Below are 21,613 nucleotides of genomic sequence, written 5' to 3'. Positions count from 1 at the left end.
CCTCTGACATGTTAGAATAAGTAATCACATCTTCTTTCTTCAAGGCATTTTATATCTGCTACTAAACGTGGTCCCGGGAGTCCCTCCCCCTTTCTCAGTCTGTTTATTCAGGTTTGGTTTCTAATGAATACACCCAGTTATCAAACCACATCTTCAAACTTGACTCAATCAGCTGTAATGTCGTCAGCTGTTTACACGAGCTAGTGAATAGAATTCCACCAACTGTTCACCTTCTTTAGGAGTCCGATTCTACCGACGGGGAGTTGAAGAAGAAATCCCGGCCGGAGGAGCCGACAGCTGAGGTACCGGCCAGACTGAGGGAGGAGGTGGAGAGACTCTATAAACTGAGGATGCCTGAAGACTTCTACCTCTTCTGGGACTTCTGCTCCCTGCTCAGCCCCGATAACCCGCGGGGTAGGTTACCCACTCACCCAGTCCAACAACCCCTGGGGTAGGTTACCCACTCACCCAGTCCAACAACCCCTGGGGTAGGTTACCCACTCACCCAGTCCAACAACCCCCGGGGTAGGTTACCCACTCACCAGCCCTGACAACCTCGGGTAGGTTACCCACTCACTCAGCCCTGACAACCCTCGGGGTAGGTTACCCACTCACCCATTCACCCAGTCCTGACAACCCACGGGGTAGGTTACCCACTCACCCACAACCAGCCCCGATAACCCCCGGGGTAGGTTACCCACTCACCCACAACCAGCCCCGATAACCCCGGGTAGGTTACCCACTCACCCAGTCCTAACTATTAGCATTCAACAGCCTGAAACACTATCCTATTAGCATTCAACAGCCTGAAACACTATCCTATTAGCATTCAGCAGCATTCTGAAACACGCTATCCTATTAGCATTCAACATCCTGAAACACTATCCTATTAGCATTCAACAGCCTGAAACACTATCCTATTAGCATTCAACAGCCTGAAACACTATCCTATTAGCATTCAGCAGCCTGAAACACTATCCTATTAGCATTCAACAGCCTGAAACACTATCCTATTAGCATTCAACATCCTGAAACACTATCCTATTAGCATTCAACAGCCTGAAACACTATCCTATTAGCATTCAACAGCCTGAAACACTATCCTATTAGCATTCAACAGCCTGAAACACTATCCTATTAGCATTCAACAGCCTGAAACACTATCCTATTAGCATTCAACAGCCCGAAACACTATCCTATTAGCATTCAACAGCCTGAAACACTATCCTATTAGCATTCAACAGCCTGAAACACTATCCTATTAGCATTCAACAGCCTGAAACACTATCCTATTAGCATTCAACATCCTGAAACACTATCCTATTAGCATTCAACAGCCTGAAACACTATCCTATTAGCATTCAACAGCCTGAAACACTATCCTATTAGCATTCAACAGCCTGAAACACTATCCTATTAGCATTCAACAGCCTGAAACACTATCCTATTAGCATTCAACAGCCAACATCCTGAAACACTATCCTATTAGCATTCAACAGCCTGAAACACTATCCTATTAGCATTCAACAGCCTGAAACACTATCCTATTAGCATTCAACAGCCTGAAACACTATCCTATTAGCATTCAACAGCCTGAAACACTATCCTATTAGCATTCAACAGCCTGAAACACTATCCTATTAGCATTCAACATCCTGAAACACTATCCTATTAGCATTCAACAGCCTGAAACACTATCCTATTAGCATTCAACAGCCTGAAACACTATCCTATTAGCATTCAACAGCCTGAAACACTATCCTATTAGCATTCAACATCCTGAAACACTATCCTATTAGCATTCAACAGCCTGAAACACTATCCTATTAGCATTCAACAGTCTATCCTATTAGCAACACTATCCTATTATCATTCAACAGCATTCAACATGAAACACTATCCTATTAGCATTCAACAGCCTGAAACACTATCCTATTAGCATTCAGCAGCCTGAAACACTATCCTATTAGCATTCAACATCCTGAAACACTATCCTATTAGCATTCAACATCCTGAAACACTATCCTATTAGCATTCAACAGCCTGAAACACTATCCTATTAGCATTCAACAGCCTGAAACACTATCCTATTAGCATTCAACAGCCTGAAACACTATCCTATTAGCATTCAACAGCCTGAAACACTATCCTATTAGCATTCAGCAGCCTGAAACACTATCCTATTAGCATTCAGCAGCCTGAAACACTATCCTATTAGCATTCAACAGCCCGAAACACTATCCTATTAGCATTCAGCAGCCTGAAACACTATCCTATTAGCATTCAACAGCCTGAAACACTATCCTATTAGCATTCAGCAGCCTGAAACACTATCCTATTAGCATTCAGCAGCCTGAAACACTATCCTATTAGCATTCAACAGCCTGAAACACTATCCTATTAGCATTCAACAGCCTGAAACACTATCCTATTAGCATTCAACAGCCCGAAACACGCTATTTTCGGATCATATTGACCACATATAATTCCCCTCTCTAGACGCGCTGAAGGACATCCTAGGTTTGAGGTTGGTTGGCCCGTTTGACATTCTGGCGGAGGCCCACCGTAGCTCAGCCAACCCCAGCCCAACTACCACCTACACTGGAGGCACTTCTACGACCCTCCGGAGTACCAGACCGTACTGCAAGGGAATGGAGACCACCTGCTACACATGGGTTACTACAGGTAGGGGTTACTACAGGTGATGACCGTCCTACACATGGGTTACTACAGGTAGGGGTTACTACAGGTAGGGGTTACTACAGGTAGAGGTTACTACAGGTAGGGGTTACTACAGGTGATGACCGTCCTACACATGGGTTACTACAGGTAGGGGTTACTACAGGTAGGGGTTACTACAGGTAGGGGTTACTACAGGTAGGGGTTACTACAGGTGATGACCGTCCTACACATGGGTTACTACAGGTTACTACATGTAGGCGTTACTACAGGTAGGGGTTACTACAGGTAATGACTGTCCTACACATGGTTTAGTACAGGTTACTACAGGTTACTACAGGTAGGGGTTACTACAGGTAGGGGTACTACAGGTTACTACAGGTAGAGGTTACTACAGGTAGAGGTTACTACAGGTAGGGGTTACTACAGGTAGGGGTACTACAGGTTACTACAGGTAGGGGTTACTACAGGTAGTGGTTACTACAGGTAGGGGTACTACAGGTTACTACAGGTAGGGGTTACTACAGGTAGGGGTTACTACTGGTAGTGGTTACTACAGGTTACTACAGGTTACTACTGGTAGTGGTTACTACAGGGTACTACAGGTAGTGGTTACTACAGGTTACTACAGGTAGGGGTTACTACAGGTAGGGGTTACTACAGGTTACTACAGGTAGGGGTTACTGCAGGTTACTACAGGTAGGGGTTACTACATGTTTCTACAGGTAGGGGTTACTACAGGTTACTACAGGTAGGGTTTACTACAGGTTACTACAGGTAGGGGTTACTACATGTTTCTACAGGTAGGGTTTACTACAGGTTACTACAGGTAGGGGTTACTACAGTTTACTACAGGTAGGGTTTACTACAGGTTACTACAGGTAGGGGTTACTACAGGTAGGGGTTACTACAGGTTACTACAGGTAGGGGTTACTACAGGTTACTACAGGTAGGGGTTACTACAGGTTACTACAGGTAGGGGTTACTACAGGTTACTACAGGTTACTACAGGTAGGGGTTACTACAGGTTACTACAGGTTTCTACAGGTTACTACAGGTAGGGGTTACTACAGGTTACTACAGGTTACTACAGGTAGGGGTTACTTCAGGTTACTACAGGTAGGAGACCAGAGAGAGAGAGGAGCAGCATCCCTTTAGAGGGTGGAACAGCATCCCTTTAGAGGGAGGAACAGCATCCCTTTAGATAGAGGAACAGCATCCCTTTAGAGGGAGGAGCAGCATCCCTTTAGAGGGTGGAACAGCATCCCTTTAGAGGGAGGAACAGCATCCCTTTAGAGGGAGGAACAGCATCCCTTTAGAGAGAGGAACAGCATCCCTTTAGAGAGAGAGGAACAGCATCCCTTTAGAGGGAGGGACAGCATCCCTTTAGAGAGAGGAACAGCATCCCTTTAGAGAGGGGAACAGCATCCCTTTAGAGGGAGGGAGGAACAGCATCCCTTTAGAGGGAGAGAGGAACAGCATCCCTTTAGAGGGAGGGAGGAACAGCATCCCTTTAGAGGGAGGGAGGAACAGCATCCCTTTAGAGGGAGGGAGGAACAGCATCCCTTTAGAGGGAGGGAGGAACAGCATCCCTTTAGAGAGAGGGAGGAACAGCATCCCTTTAGAGAGAGGGAGGAACAGCATCCCTTTAGAGAGAGGGAGGAACAGCATCCCTTTAGAGAGAGGAGGAACAGCATCCCTTTAGAGGGAGGGAGGAACAGCATCCTTTAGAGGGAGGGAGGAACAGCATCCCTTTAGAGGGAGGGAGGAACAGCATCCCTTTAGAGGGAGGGAGGAACAGCATCCCGTTAGAGGGAGGGAGGAACAGCATCCTTTTAAAGAGAGAGAGGAACAGCATCCCTTTAGAGAGAGAGGAACAGCATCCCTTTAGAGAGAGAGGAACAGCATCCTGTTACAGAGGAACAGCATCCCTTAGAGAGAGGAACAGCATCCCTTTAGAGGGAGGAACAGCATCCCTTTAGAGAGAGGAACGGCATCCCTTTAGAGAGAGAGGAACGGCATCCCTTTAGAGAGTTAGAGGAACGGCATCCCTTTAGAGAGAGGAACAGCATCCCTTTAGAGGGAGGAACAGCATCCCTTTAGAGGGAGGAACAGCATCCCTTTAGAGAGAGGAACAGCATCCCTTTAGAGAGAGGAACAGCATCCCTTTAGAGGGAGGAACAGCATCCCTTTAGAGAGAGGAACAGCATCCCTTTAGAGAGAGAGGAACAGCATCCCTTTAGAGAGAGGAACAGCATCCCTTTAGAGAGAGAGGAACAGCATCCCTTTAGAGGGAGAGAGGAACAGCATCCCTTTAGAGGAACAGCATCCCTTTAGAGAGAGGAACAGCATCCCTTTAGAGAGAGGAACGGCATCCTTTTTAGAGAGAGGAACAGCATCCCTTTAGAGAGAGAGGAACAGCATCCCTTTAGAGAGTGGAACGGCATCCTTTTAGAGAGAGGAACAGCATCCCTTTAGAGAGAGAGGAACAGCATCCCTTTAGAGAGAGAGGAACAGCATCCCTTTAGAGGGAGGAACAGCATCCCTTTAGAGAGAGGAACAGCATCCCTTTAGAGAGAGGAACAGCATCCCTTTAGAGAGGGGAACAGCATCCCTTTAGAGAGAGGTACAGCATCCCTTTAGAGAGAGAGGAACAGCATCCCTTTAGAGAGAGAGGAACAGCATCCCTTTAGAGAGAGGAACAGCATCCCTTTAGAGAGAGGAACAGCATCACCTTATAGAGGAACATCATCACCTTATAGAGAGGAACAGCATCCCTTTAGAGAGAGAGGAACAGCATCCCTTTAGAGAGAGGAACAGCATCACCTTACAGAGAGGAACAGCATCCCTTTAGAGAGAGAGAACAGCATCCCTTTAGAGAGAGGAACAGCATCACCTTTACAGAGAGGAACAGCATCCCTTTAGAGAGAGAGGAACAGCATCCCTTTAGAGAGAGAGGAACAGCATCCCTTTAGAGGGAGGAACAGCATCCCTTTAGAGAGAGGAACAGCATCCCTTTAGAGAGAGGAACAGCATCCCTTTAGAGGAACAGCATCCCTTTAGAGAGAGGAACAGCATCCCTTTAGAGAGAGGAACAGCATCCCTTTAGAGAGAGAGAGGAACAGCATCCCTTTAGAGAGAGAGGAACAGCATCCCTTTAGAGAGAGAGGAACGGCATCCCTTTAAAGAGAGAGGAACAGCATCCCTTTAGAGAGAGGAACAGCATCCCTTTAGAGAGAGGAGCAGCATCCCTTTAGAGAGAGGGAGGAACAGCATCACCTTACAGAGAGGAACAGCATCCCTTTAGAGAGAGGAACAGCATCCCTTTAGAGAGAGAGGAACAGCATCCCTTTAGAGAGAGAGGAACAGCATCCCTTTAGAGAGGAACGGCATCCCTTTAGAGAGAGAGGAACGGCATCCCTTTAGAGAGAGGAACGGCATCCCTTTAGAGGGAGGAACAGCATCCCTTTAGAGAGAGGAACAGCATCCCTTTAGAGAGAGGAACAGCATCCCTTTAGAGAGAGGAACAGCATCCCTTTAGAGAGAGGAACGGCATCCCTTTAGAGAGAGGAACAGCATCCCTTTAGAGAGAGAGGAACGCATCCCTTTAGAGAGAGGAACGGCATCCCTTTAGAGAGAGAGGAACGGCATCCTTTAGAGAGAGGAACAGCATCCCTTTAGAGAGAGGAACAGCATCCCTTTAGAGAGAGGAACAGCATCCCTTTAGAGAGAGGAGCAGCATCCCTTTAGAGAGAGGAACAGCATCCCTTTAGAGAGAGGAACAGCATCCCTTTAGAGAGAGAGGAACAGCATCCCTTTAGAGAGAGAGGAACAGCATCCCTTTAGAGAGAGAGGAACAGCATCCCTTTAGAGAGAGAGGAACAGCATCCCTTTAGAGAGAGAGGAACAGCATCCCTTTAGAGGGAGGAACAGCATCCCTTTAGAGAGAGAGGAACAGCATCCCTTTAGAGAGAGGGGACAGCATCCCTTTAGAGGGAGGAACAGCATCCCTTTAGAGAGAGGAACAGCATCCCTTTAGAGAGAGGAACAGCATCCCTTTAGAGAGAGAGGAACGGCATCCCTTTAGAGAGAGAGAACGGCATCCCTTTAGAGAGAGAGGAACGGCATCCCTTTAGAGAGAGGAACAGCATCCCTTTAGAGAGGAACAGCATCCCTTTAGAGAGAGAGGAACAGCATCCCTTTAGAGAGAGAGGAACAGCATCCCTTTAGAGAGAGGAACAGCATCCCTTTAGAGGAACAGCATCCCTTTAGAGAGAGGAACAGCATCCCTTTAGAGAGAGAGGAACAGCATCCCTTTAGAGAGAGAGGAACAGCATCCCTTTAGAGGAACAGCATCCCTTTAGAGAGAGGAACAGCATCCCTTTAGAGAGAGAGGAACAGCATCCCTTTAGAGAGAGAGGAACAGCATCCCTTTAGAGAGAGAGGAACAGCATCCCTTTAGAGAGAGGAACAGCATCCTGTTACAGAGGAACAGCATCCCTTTAGAGAGAGGAACAGCATCCCTTTAGAGAGAGGAACAGCATCCCTTTAGAGAGGAACGGCATCCCTTTAGAGAGAGAGGAACAGCATCCCTTTGGAGAGAGGAACAGCATCCCTTTAGAGAGAGGAACAGCATCCCTTTAGAGAGAGAGGAACAGCATCCCTTTAGAGAGAGAGGAACAGCATCCCTTTAGAGAGAGAGAGGAACGGCATCCCTTTAGAGAGAGAGGAACGGCATCCCTTTAGAGAGAGAGAACAGCATCCCTTTAGAGAGAGAGAGAACGGCATCCCTTTAGAGAGAGGAACAGCATCCCTTTAGAGAGAGGAACAGCATCCCTATAGAGAGAGGAACAGCATCCCGTTAGAGAGAGGAACAGCATCCCTTTAGAGAGAGAGAACAGCATCACCTTATAGAGAGGAACAGCATCACCTTACAGAGAGGAACAGCATCCCTTTAGAGGAAGGAACAGCATCCCTTTAGAGAGAGGAACAGCATCCCTTTAGAGAGAGGAACAGCATCACCTTAGAGGAACAGCATCCCTTTAGAGAGGAACAGCATCCCTTTAGAGAGAGGAACAGCATCCCTTTAGAGAGAGGAACAGCATCCCTTTAGAGAGAGGAACAGCATCCCTTTAGAGAGAGAGGAACAGCATCCCTTTAGAGAGAGGAACAGCATCCCTTTAGAGAGAGGAACAGCATCCCTTTAGAGAGGAACGGCATCCCTTTAGAGAGAGAGGAACAGCATCCCTTTAGAGAGAGAGGAACAGCATCCCTTTAGAGAGAGAGAACAGCATCCCTTTAGAGAGAGAGGAACAGCATCCCTTTAGAGAGAGAGAACAGCATCCCTTTAGAGAGAGAGGAACAGCATCCCTTTAGAGAGAGGAACAGCATCCCTTTAGAGAGAGGAACAGCATCCATTTAGAGAGAGAGGAACAGCATCCCTTTAGAGGGAGGAGGAACAGCATCCCTTTAGAGGAACAGCATCCCTTTAGAGAGAGGAACAGCATCCCTTTAGAGGGAGGAACAGCATCCCTTTAGAGGGAGGAACAGCATCCCTTTAGAGAGAGGAACAGCATCCCTTTAGAGAGAGAGGAACAGCATCCCTTTAGAGAGAGAGGAACAGCATCCCTTTAGAGAGAGGAACAGCATCCCTTTAGAGGGAGGAACAGCATCCCTTTAGAGAGAGGAACAGCATCCCTTTAGAGAGAGGAACAGCATCCCTTTAGAGAGAGAGGAACGGCATCCCTTTAAAGAGAGAGGAACAGCATCCCTTTAGAGAGAGGAACAGCATCCCTTTAGAGAGAGGAGCAGCATCCCTTTAGAGAGAGAGAACAGCATCCCTTTAGAGAGAGGAACAGCATCCCTTTAGAGGAAACAGCATCCCTTTAGAGAGGAACAGCATCCCTTTAGAGAGAGGAACAGCATCCCCTTATAGAGGAACAGCATCCCTTTAGAGAGAGGAACAGCATCCCTTTAGAGAGAGGAACAGCATCCCTTTAGAGAGAGAGGAACAGCATCCCTTTAGAGAGAGAGGAACAGCATCCCTTTAGAGAGAGGAACAGCATCCCTTTAGAGAGAGAGGAACAGCATCCCTTTAGAGAGAGGAACAGCATCCCTTTAGAGAGAGGAACAGCATCCCTTTAGAGAGAGAGGAACAGCATCCCTTTAGAGAGAGGAACAGCATCCCTTTAGAGGAACAGCATCCCTTTAGAGAGAGGAACAGCATCCCTTTAGAGAGAGGAACAGCATCCCTTTAGAGAGGAACAGCATCCCTTTAGAGAGAGGAACAGCATCCCTTTAGAGAGAGGAACAGCATCCCTTAGAGGAACAGCATCCCTTTAGAGAGAGGAACAGCATCCCTTTAGAGAGAGAGGAACAGCATCCCTTTAGAGAGAGGAACAGCATCCTGTTACAGAGGAACAGCATCCCTTTAGAGAGAGGAACAGCATCCCTTTAGAGAGAGGAACAGCATCCCTTTAGAGAGAGGAACAGCATCCCTTTAGAGGAACAGCATCCCTTTAGAGAGAGGAACAGCATCCCTTTAGAGAGAGGAACAGCATCCTGTTACAGAGGAACAGCATCCCTTTAGAGAGAGGAACAGCATCCCTTTAGAGAGAGGGAGGAACAGCATCCCTTTAGAGAGAGAGGAACAGCATCCCTTTAGAGAGAGAGGAACAGCATCCCTTTAGAGAGAGGAACAGCATCCCTTTAGAGAGAGAGGAACAGCATCCCTTTAGAGGAACAGCATCCCTTTAGAGAGAGGAACAGCATCCCTTTAGAGAGAGAGGAACAGCATCCTGTTACAGAGGAACAGCATCCCTTTAGAGAGAGGAACAGCATCCCTTTAGAGAGAGGAACAGCATCCCTTTAGAGAGAGAGGAACAGCATCCCTTTAGAGAGAGAGGAGCAGCATCCCTTTAGAGAGAGGGAGGAACAGCATCCCTTTAGAGAGAGGAACAGCATCCCTTTAGAGAGAGGAACAGCATCCCTTTAGAGAGGAACAGCATCCTTTAGAGAGAGAGGAACGGCATCCCTTTAGAGAGAGAACAGCATCCCTTTAGAGAGAGGAACAGCATCCCTTTAGAGAGAGGAACAGCATCCCTTTAGAGAGAGGAACAGCATCCCTTTAGAGAGAGAGAGGAACGGCATCCCTTTAGAGAGAGAGGAACAGCATCCCTTTAGAGAGAGAGAGAACGGCATCCCTTTAGAGAGAGAGAGAACGGCATCCCTTTAGAGAGAGAGAGGAACGGCATCCCTTTAGAGAGAGGAACAGCATCCCTTTAGAGGAGGAACAGCATCCCTTTAGAGGGAGGAACAGCATCCCTTTAGAGAGAGGAACAGCATCCCGTTAGAGAGAGGAACAGCATCCCGTTAGAGAGAGGAACAGCATCACCTTATAGAGAGGAACAGCATCACCTTACAGAGAGGAACAGCATCCCTTTAGAGGAAGGAACAGCATCCCTTTAGAGAGAGGAACAGCATCCCTTTAGAGAGAGGAACAGCATCACCTTATAGAGGAACAGCATCCCTTTAGAGAGAGGAACAGCATCCCTTTAGAGAGGAACAGCATCCCTTTAGAGAGAGGAACAGCATCCCTTTAGAGAGAGGTACAGCATCCCTTTAGAGAGAGGAACAGCATCCCTTTAGAGAGAGGAACATCATCCCTTTAGAGAGAGGAACAGCATCCCTTTAGAGAGAGAACAGCATCACCTTATAGAGGAACAGCATCCCTTTAGAGAGAGGAACAGCATCCCTTTAGAGAGAGGAACAGCATCCCTTTAGAGAGAGAGGAACAGCATCCCTTTAGAGAGAGAGAACAGCATCCCTTTAGAGATAGAGGAACCAGCATCCCTTTAGAGAGAGGAACAGCATCCCTTTAGAGAGAGGAACAGCATCCCTTTAGAGAGAGGAACAGCATCACCTTATAGAGGAACAGCATCCCTTTAGAGAGAGGAACAGCATCCCTTTAGAGAGAGGAACAGCATCCCTTTAGAGAGAGAGGAACAGCATCCCTTTAGAGAGAGAGGAACAGCATCCCTTTAGAGAGAGAGGAGCAGCATCTCTTTAGAGAGAGGAACAGCATCCCTTTAGAGAGGAACAGCATCCCTTTAGAGAGAGAGGAACAGCATCCTTTTAGAGAGAGGAACAGCATCCCTTTAGAGAGAGGAACAGCATCCCTTTAGAGAGAGGAACAGCATCCTTTTAGAGAGAGGAACAGCATCCCTTTAGAGAGAGGAACAGCATCCCTTTAGAGGGAAGAACAGCATCCCTTTAGAGAGAGAGGAACAGCATCCCTTTAGAGGGAGGAACAGCATCCCTTTAGAGGGAGGAACAGCATCCCTTTAGAGAGAGGAACAGCATCCCTTTAGAGAGAGGAACAGCATCCCTTTAGAGAGAGGAACAGCATCACCTTAGAGAGAGGAACAGCATCCCTTTAGAGAGAGGAACAGCATCACCTTACAGAGAGGAACAGCATCCCTTTAGAGAGGAACAGCATCCCTTTAGAGAGAGGAACAGCATCACCTTATAGAGGAACAGCATCCCTTTAGAGAGAGAACAGCATCCCTTTAGAGAGAGAACAGCATCCCTTTAGAGAGAGGAACAGCATCCCTTTAGAGAGAGGAACAGCATCCCTTTAGAGAGAGAGAGAACAGCATCCCTTTAGAGAGAGAGGAGCAGCATCTCTTTAGAGAGGAACAGCATCCCTTTAGAGAGAGGAACAGCATCCCTTTAGAGAGAGAGGAACAGCATCCTTTTAGAGAGAGGAACAGCATCCCTTTAGAGAGAGAACAGCATCCCTTTAGAGAGAGGAACAGCATCCTTTTAGAGAGAGGAACAGCATCCCTTTAGAGAGAGGAACAGCATCCCTTTAGAGGGAAGAACAGCATCCCTTTAGAGAGAGAGGGAACAGCATCCCTTTAGAGGGAGGAACAGCATCCCTTTAGAGGGAGGAACATCATCCCTTTAGAGGGAGGAACAGCATCCCTTTAGAGAGAGGAACAGCATCCCTTTAGAGAGAGAACAGCATCACCTTAGAGAGAGGAACAGCATCCCTTTAGAGAGAGGAACAGCATCACCTTACAGAGAGGAACAGCATCCCTTTAGAGAGAGGAACAGCATCCCTTTAGAGAGAGGAACAGCATCACCTTATAGAGGAACAGCATCCCTTTAGAGAGAGGAACAGCATCCCTTTAGAGAGAGGAACAGCATCCCTTTAGAGAGAGAACAGCATCCCTTTAGAGGGAGGAACAGCATCCCTTTAGAGAGAGAGGAACAGCATCACCTTACAGAGAGGAACAGCATCACCTTACAGAGAGGAACAGCATCCCTTTAGAGAGAGGAACAGCATCACCTTACAGAGGAACAGCATCCCTTTAGAGAGAGGAACAGCATCCCTTTAGAGAGGGAACAGCATCCCTTTAGAGAGAGGAACAGCATCCCTTTAGAGAGAGGAACAGCATTCCTTTAGAGGAGGAACAGCATCCCTTTAGAGAGAGAGGAACAGCATCCCTTTAGAGAGAGAGAACAGCATCACCTTACAGAGAGGAACAGCATCCCTTTAGAGAGGGAACAGCATCACCTTACAGAGGAACAGCATCCCTTTAGAGAGGAACAGCATCCCTTTAGAGAGAGGAACAGCATCCCTTTAGAGAGAGAGGAACAGCATCCCTTTAGAGAGAGGAACAGCATCCCTTTAGAGAGAGGAACAGCATCCCTTTAGAGAGAGAGAACAGCATCCCCTTAGAGAGAGAGGAACAGCATCCCTTTAGAGGGAGGAACAGCATCCCTTTAGAGAGAGGAACAGCATCCCTTTAGAGAGGAACATCATCCCTTTAGAGAGAGGAACAGCATCCCTTTAGAGAGAGGAACAGCATCCCTTTAGAGAGAGAGGAACAGCATCCCTTTAGAGAGAGGAACAGCATCCCTTTAGAGAGAGAGGAACAGCATCACCTTACAGAGAGGAACAGCATCCCTTTAGAGAGAGAACAGCATCCCTTTAGAGAGAGGAACAGCATCCCTTTAGAGAGAGGAACAGCATCCCTTTAGATAGAGGAACAGCATCCCTTTAGAGAGAGGAGCAGCATCCCTTTAGATAGAGGAACAGCATCCCTTTAGATAGAGGAACAGCATCCCTTTAGAGAGAGGAGCAGCATCCCTTTAGAGAGAGGAGCAGCATCCCTTTAGAGAGAGGAACAGCATCCCTTTAGAGAGAGAGGAACAGCATCACCTTTACAGAGAGGAACAGCATCCCTTTAGAGAGAGAACAGCATCCCTTTAGAGAGAGGAACAGCATCCCTTTAGAGAGAGGAACAGCATCCCTTTAGAGAGGGGGAACAGCATCCCTTTAGAGAGAGGAACAGCATCCCTTTAGAGAGAGGAACAGCATCACCTTACAGAGAGGAACAGCATCCCTTTAGAGAGAGGGAACAGCATCCCTTTAGAGAGAGAACAGCATCCCTTTAGAGAGAGGAACAGCATCCCTTTAGAGAGAGAGGAACAGCATTCCTTTAGAGAGAGGAACAGCATCCCTTTAGATAGAGGAACAGCATCCCTTTAGAGAGAGAGGAACAGCATCCCTTTAGAGAGGGAGCAGCATCCCTTTAGAGAGAGGAGCAGCATCCCTTTAGAGAGAGAACAGCATCCCTTTAGAGAGAGGAACAGCATCACCTTACAGAGAGGAACAGCATCCTTTAGAGAGAGGAACAGCATCCCTTTAGAGGGAGGAACAGCATCCCTTTAGAGAGAGAGGAACAGCATCACCTTACAGAGAGGAACAGCATCCCTTTAGATAGAGGAACAGCATCCCTTTAGAGAGAGGAACAGCATCCCTTTAGAGAGAGGAGCAGCATCCCTTTAGAGAGAGGGAGGAACAGCATCACCTTACAGAGAGGAACAGCATCCCTTTAGAGAGAGGAACAGCATCCCTTTAGAGAGAGGAACAGCATCCCTTTAGAGAGAGAGGAACAGCATCCCTTTAGAGGGAGAGGAACAGCATCCCTTTAGAGGGAGGAACAGCATCCCTTTAGAGAGAGAGGAACAGCATCACCTTACAGAGAGGAACAGCATCCCTTTAGAGAGAGAACAGCATCCTTTAGAGAGAGGAACAGCATCCCTTTAGAGAGAGGAACAGCATCCCTTTAGAGAGAGGAACAGCATTCCTTTAGAGAGAGGAACAGCATCCCTTTAGATAGAGGAACAGCATCCCTTTAGAGAGAGGAGCAGCATCCCTTTAGAGAGAGGAACAGCATCCCTTTAGAGGGAGGAACAGCATCCCTTTAGAGAGAGAGGAACAGCATCACCTTATAGAGAGGAACAGCATCCCTTTAGAGAGAGGAACAGCATCCCTTTAGAGAGAGAGGAACAGCATCCCTTTAGAGAGAGGAACACCACCCCTTTAGAGAGAGAGGAACAGCATCATGTTACAGAGGAACAGCATCCCTTTAGAGAGAGGAACAGCATCCCTTTAGAGAGAGGAACAGCATCCCTTTAGAGAGGAACAGCATCCCTTTAGAGAGAGAGGAACAGCATCCCTTTAGAGAGAGAACAGCATCCCTTTAGAGAGAGGAACAGCATCCCTTTAGAGAGAGGAACAGCATCCCTTTAGAGAGAGGAACAGCATCCCTTTAGAGAGAGGAACAGCATCCCTTTAGAGAGAGGAACAGCATCCCTTTAGAGAGAGAGGACCAGCATCCCTTTAGAGAGAGAGGACCAGCATCCCTTTAGAGAGAGAGGAACAGCATCCCTTTAGAGGGAGGAACAGCATCCCTTTAGAGAGAGGAACAGCATCCCTTTAGAGAGAGGAACAGCATCCCTTTAGAGAGAGGAACAGCATCCCTTTAGAGAGAGGAACAGCATCCCTTTAGAGAGAGAGGAACAGCATCCCTTCACAACATCATATTAATCTCCACCTCTGTTTTTCAGAGATAGTCCGGACTCCCTGCCTGTGTTCCTAGGGGAGAATGAAGCCAAGAAGGGCTGTACCATCACGCAGATGGGGGACAACATGTTTGCTGCTGTCCAGTGAGTGTCCTCCACTAACTAACACACGAGGAACACACGGACCATTTTAAGTAACACAACAACAAGAGAATCCACTGGTTGGTGTGGTCATGGGATGTGACAGAGATGGTGTGGTCATGGGATGTGACAGAGATGGTGTTGTCATGGGATGTGACAGAGATGACTCATTATCAAAACGTATTCTCTTTTTCTCGCCATCCCGCTCTCTCCTCCCTCACGTCACCTCTCTCCTCCCTCACGTCACCTCTCTCCTCCCTCCACGTCACCTCTCTCCTCCTCACGTCACCTCTCTCCTCCCTCACCGTCCCCCGCTCTCTCCTCCCTCCTGTCACCTCCCTCGCGCTCCTCCCTCACTGTCCCCCTCCATCTCCCCTCCCTCACCCACCCCCTCGCTCTCTCCTCCCTCACCCACCCCCTCGCTCTCTCCTCCCTCACCCCACCCCCTCGCTCTCTCCTCCCTCACCCACCCCCTCGCTCTCTCCTCCCTCACCCACCCCTCGCTCTCTCCTCCCTCACCCACCCCCTCACTCTCTCCTCCCTCACCCACCCCCTCGCTCTCTCCTCCCTCACTGTCCCCCTCGCTCTCTCCTCCCTCATCCACCCCATCGCTCTCTCCTCCCTCACCGTCCCCCTCGCTCTCCTCTCTCACCGTCCCCCTCGCTCTCCTCCCTCACCGCCCCGTCTCTCTCCTCCCTCACCGCCCCGTCTCTCTGACCCCCTCTCTCTCCTCCCTCACTGTCCCGTCTCTCTCCAATCTCTGCCCAAACTCTCCCTCCTTCTCTATCTCTCCTCCTCTTCTCTCTCCTTCAGTCTGTTTCTGGTGAGGAAGAGGAAGGAGAGGGGATGGCGTAAGGAAGGGGGCAAGGCTCTGGATAACCTGGAGGAGGAGTTAAGAGAGAGGGCGGAGTCTCTGGGCTTTTCCCTGGAGCAGAAGACAAAAGGCATGAAGCAGAGAGACAAGAAGGTAACACCCCGTACTGAGACGGTACTAGAAGGTAACACCCCGTACTGAGACGGTACTAGAAGGTAACACCCCGTATTGAGACGGTACTAGAAGGTAACGCCCGTACTGAGACGGTACTAGAAGGTGACACCCCGTACTGAGACGGTACTAGAAGGTAACACCCCGTACTGAGACGGTACCAGACGGTAACACCCCGTACTGAGACGGTACTAGAAGGTAACGCCCCGTACTGAGACGGTACTAGAAGGTAACGCCCCGTACTGAGACGGTACTAGAAGGTAACACCCCGTACTGAGACGGTACTAGAAGGTAACACCCCGTACTGAGACGGTACTAGAAGGTAACACCCCGTACTGAGACGGTACTAGAAGGTAACACCCCGTACTGGAGACGGTACCAGAAGGTAACGCCCCGTACTGGGAGACGCTAACACCCCGTACTGAGACGGTACTAGAAGGTAACGCCCCGTACTGAGACGGTACTAGAAGGTAACGCCCCGTACTGAGACGGTACCAGAAGGTAACGCCCCGTACTGAGACGGTACCAGAAGGTAACGCCCCGTACTGAGACGGTACTAGAAGGTAACGCCCCGTACTGAGACGGTACTAGAAGGTAACGCCCGTACTGAGACGGTACTAGAAGGTAACACCCCGTACTGAGACGGTACTAGAAGGTAACACCCCCGTACTGAGACGGTACTAGAAGGTAACACCCCGTACTGAGACGGTACTAGAAGGTAACGCCCGTACTGAGACGGTACCAGAAGGTAACACCCGTACTGAGACGGTACTAGAAGGTAACACCCCGTACTGAGACGGTACCCGAAGGTAACACCCCGTACTGAGACGGTACTGGAAGGGAACGCCCCGTATGAGACGGTACTGGAAGGTAACGCCCGTACTGAGACGGTACTAGAAGGTAACGCCCGTACTGAGACGGTACTAGAAGGTAACGCCCGTACTGAGACGGTACTAGAAGGTAACGCCCGTACTGAGACGGTACTAGAAGGTAACGCCCGTACTGAGACGGTACTAGAAGGTAACACCCGTACTGAGACGGTACTAGAAGGTAACACCCCGTACTGGGACTGTACTAGAAGGTAACACCCCGTACTGAGACGGTACTAGAAGGTAACGCCCGTACTGAGACGGTACTAGAAGGTAACGCCCCGTACTGAGACGGTACTAGAAGGTAACGCCCGTACTGAGACGGTACTAGAAGGTAACGCCCGTACTGAGACGGTACCAGAAGGTAACGCCCGTACTGAGACGGTACTAGAAGGTAACACCCCGTACTGAGACGGTACCAGAAGGTAACACCCCGTACTGAGACGGTACTAGAAGGTAACACCCCGTACTGAGACGGTACCAGAAGGTAACACCCCGTACTGAGACGGTACTAGAAGGTAACACCCGTACTGAGACGGTACTAGAAGGTAACGCCCGTACTGAGACGGTACTAGAAGGTAACGCCCGTACTGAGACGGTACTAGAAGGTAACACCCCGTACTGAGACGGTACTAGAAGGTAACGCCCGTACTGAGACGATACTAGAAGGTAACGCCCGTACTGAGACGGTACTAGAAGGTAACGCCCCGTACTGGAGACGGTACTAGAAGGCAACGCCCGTACTGAGATGATACTAGAAGGTAACACCCCGTACTGAGACGGTACTAGAAGGTAACACCCCGTACTGAGACGGTACCAGAAGGTAACACCCCGTACTGAGACGGTACTAGAAGGTGACACCCGTACTGAGACGGTACTAGAAGGTAACGCCCGTACTGAGACGGTACCAGAAGGTAACACCCCGTACTGAGACGGTACTAGAAGGTAACGCCCCGTATTGAGACGTACTAGAAGGTAACACCCCGTACTGAGACGGTACTAGAAGGTAACACCCCGTACTGAGACGGTACTAGAAGGTAACACCCCGTATGAGACGGTACTAGAAGGTAACACCCCGTACTGAGACGGTACTAGAAAGGTAACACCCCGTACTGAGACGGTACTAGAAGGTAACGCCCGTACTGAGACGGTACTAGAAGGTGACACCCCGTACTGAGACGGTACTAGAAGGTAACACCCCGTATTGAGACGGTACTAGAAGGTAACACCCCGTACTGAGACGGTACTAGAAGGTAACACCCCGTACTGAGACGGTACCAGAAGGTGACACCCCGTATGAGACGGTACTAGAAGGTAACACCCCGTACTGAGACGGTACTAGAAGGTGACACCCCGTATGAGACGGTACTAGAAGGTAACACCCCGTACTGAGACGGTACTAGAAGGTAACACCCCGTACTGAGACGGTACTAGAAGGTAACGCCCGTACTGAGACGGTACTAGAAGGTGACGCCCCGTACTGAGACGGTACTAGAAGGTAACGCCCCGTACTGAGACGGTACCAGAAGGTAACACCCCGTACTGAGACGGTACTAGAAGGTGACAGTTTAACCACCCTCTGTCCATGTCCAGGTTGTCACCAAGACGTTCCATGGAGCCGGCCTGGTGGTTCCTGTTGATCAGAATGATGTTGGTTACCGGGAGCTGCCGGAGACAGACGGTAAGACTCCAGAACACTCTAGAACATTGGCAACGAGGTTTGGTCTCGGGCCAATGCCTTTGGTATCTCAGTGGGCCAGAAGATAATTGGTTTATAATATAAACCCAATGCAAAGGGCCTACACTACAAGTAGAACACTGTAGAACCACTCAGATACTCCAGAACACTCCATACCACTGTAGAACACTGTAGAACCACTCAGATACTCCAGAACACTCCATACCACTGTAGAACCACTCGAATACTCCAGAACACTCCATACCACTGTCGAACCACTCGAATACTCCAGAACACTGTCGAACCACTCGAATACTCCAGAACACTCCATACCACTGTAGAACCACTCGAATACTCCAGAACAGTCCATACCACTGGAGAACCACTCGAATACTCTAGAACACTCCATACCACTGTAGAACCACTCAGTTACTCCAGAACACTCCATACCACTGTTGAACACTCTAGAACCACTCAGATACTCCAGAACACTCCATACCACTGTAGAACACTCTAGAACCACTCAGATACTCCAGAACACTCCATACCACTGTAGAACCACTCGAATACTCCAGAACACTCCATACCACTGTAGAACACTAGAACCCCTCAGATATTCCAGAACACTCCATACCACTGTAGAACCACTTAGATACTCCAGAACACTCCATACCACTGTAGAACCACTCAGATACTCCAGAACACTCCATACCACTGTAGAACCACTCGAATACTCCAGAACACTCCATACCACTGTAGAACACTGTCGAACCACTCAGATACTCCAGAACACTCCATACCACTGTAGAACCACTCAGATACTCCAGAACACTCCATACCACTGTTGAACACTCTAGAACCACTCAGATACTCCAGAACACTCCATACCACTGTAGAACACTGTAGAACCACTCAGATACTCCAGAACACTCCATACCACTGTAGAACACTGTAGAACCACTCAGATACTCCAGAACACTCCATACCACTGTAGAACACTGTAGAACCACTCAGATACTCCAGAACACTCCATACCACTGTAGAACCACTCAGATACTCCAGAACACTCCATACCACTGTTGAACACTCTAGAACCACTCAGATACTCCAGAACACTCCATACCACTGTAGAACACTGTAGAACCACTCAGATACTCCAGAACACTCCATACCACTGTAGAACCACTCAGATACTCCAGAACACTCCATACCACTGTAGAACACTCTAGAACCACTCAGATACTCCATACCACTGTAGAATACTCTAGAACCACTAGAATACTCCAGACCACTCCATACCACTGTAGAATACTCTAGAACCACTAAAATACTCCATACCACTAGAATACTTTAGATCCACTAGAATACTCCAGACCACTGTAGAATTCTCTAGAACCACTAGAATACTCCAGAACACTGTAGAATACTCTAGAACCACTAGAATACTGCAGAACACTGTAGCATACTCTAGAACCACTAGAATACTCCAGACCACTGTAGATTACTCTAGAACCACTAGAATGATCCATACCACTGTAGAATACTCTAGAACCACTAGAATACTCCAGAACACTGTAGAACACTCTAGAACCACTAGAATACTCCAGAACACTGTAGAATACTCTAGAACCACTAGAATACTCCAGAACACTGTAGAATACTCTAGAACCACTAGAATACTCCAGAACACTGTAGAATACTCGATAGCCACTAGAATACTCCAGAACACTTTAGAATACTCTAGAACCACTAGAATACTCCAGAACACTGTAGAATACTCTAGAACCACTAGAATACTCTAGAACCACTAGAATACTCCAGAACACTTTAGAATACACTAGAACCACTATAATACTCCAGAACAGGTTTCAGAAACACTTTCCAAATAGATGTTATTCACAATATGTAATGTCCCCCCAACCTCTCCTCTCCCCCCGATTTACAACATCTGGGGTGTGTGTTGTGTGTGTGTGTGTGTGTGTGTGTGTGTGTGTGTGTGTGTGTGTGTGTGTGCGAGTATGAAGAGGCTGTGTAAGGCTATAGCGGAGGCCAGGGGTGACGAAGACAGGATGAAGGCTTTTGGCCCGCTGCAGGAGATGATCACCTTCGTCCAGTTCGCTAACGACGAGTGTGACTACGGCATGGGGCTGGAGCTGGGCATAGACCTCTTCTGTTACGGATCACAGGTACACACACACACACACCTCAACACATGGGGCTGGAGCTGGGCATAGACCTCTTCTGTTACGGATCACAGGTACACACACACACACACACACACACACACACACACACACACACACACACACACACACACCTCAACACACACACACACACACACACACCCCTCAACACACACACACACACACCTCACACACACACACACACACACACACACACCTCAACACACGGAGCTGGTACGCTCTCACACCAACAGACATTAACACTATGGTGTAGATCTCAGTGTAGAACTACCAACAGACATTAACAGACATCTTCCATTGTGTGTCTGTCTGACTCTCTGTTTCCTGTCTTCCATTGTGTGTCTGTCTGACTCTCTGTTTCCTGTCTTCCATTGTGTGTCTGTCTGACTCTCTGTTTCCTGTCTTCCATTGTGTGTCTGTCTGATCCTCAGTTTCCTGTCTTCCATTGTGTGTCTGTCTGACCCTCAGTTTCCTGTCTTCCATTGTGTCTGACTCTCAGTTTCCTGTCTTCCATTGTGTGTCTGTCTGACCCTCAGTTTCCTGTCTTCCATTGTGTGTCTGTCTGACTCTCAGTTTCCTGTCTTCCATTGTGTGTCTGTCTGACTCAGTTTCCTGTCTTCCATTGTGTGTCTGTCTGACCCTCAGTTTCCTGTCTTCCATTGTGTGTCTGTCTGACCCTCAGTTTCCTGTCTTCCATTGTGTGTCTGTCTGACCCTCAGTTTCCTGTCTTCCATTGTGTGTCTGTCTGACTCAGTTTCCTGTCTTCCATTGTGTGTCTGTCTGACTCAGTTTCCTGTCTTCCATTGTGTGTCTGTCTGACTCAGTTTCCTGTCTTCCATTGTGTCTGTCTGACCCTCAGTTTCCTGTCTTCCATTGTGTGTCTGTCTGACTCAGTTTCCTGTCTTCCATTGTGTGTCTGTCTGACTCAGTTTCCTGTCTTCCATTGTGTGTCTGTCTGACTCAGTTTCCTGTCTTCCATTGTGTGTCTGTCTGACCCTCAGTTTCCTGTCTTCCATTGTGTGTCTGTCTGACTCAGTTTCCTGTCTTCCATTGTGTGTCTGTCTGACCCTCAGTTTCCTGTCTTCCATTGTGTGTCTGTCTGACTCAGTTTCCTGTCTTCCATTGTGTGTCTGTCTGACTCAGTTTCCTGTCTTCCATTGTGTGTCTGTCTGACCCTCAG

General features: G+C 48.5%; 1 pseudogene; it reads left to right on the top strand.

The window, feature by feature from the left end:
* Positions 1-21,613, top strand: part of LOC135531082 (histone PARylation factor 1-like) — a 43,180-nt pseudogene that overhangs the window by 561 nt on the left and 21,006 nt on the right.

The sequence above is a fragment of the Oncorhynchus masou genome, unplaced genomic scaffold (assembly GCF_036934945.1).
Source record: "Oncorhynchus masou masou isolate Uvic2021 unplaced genomic scaffold, UVic_Omas_1.1 unplaced_scaffold_1508, whole genome shotgun sequence".
NCBI classification, from domain to species: Eukaryota; Metazoa; Chordata; class Actinopteri; order Salmoniformes; family Salmonidae; genus Oncorhynchus; species Oncorhynchus masou.
This window is presented reverse-complemented; position numbering and strand designations above follow the sequence as displayed.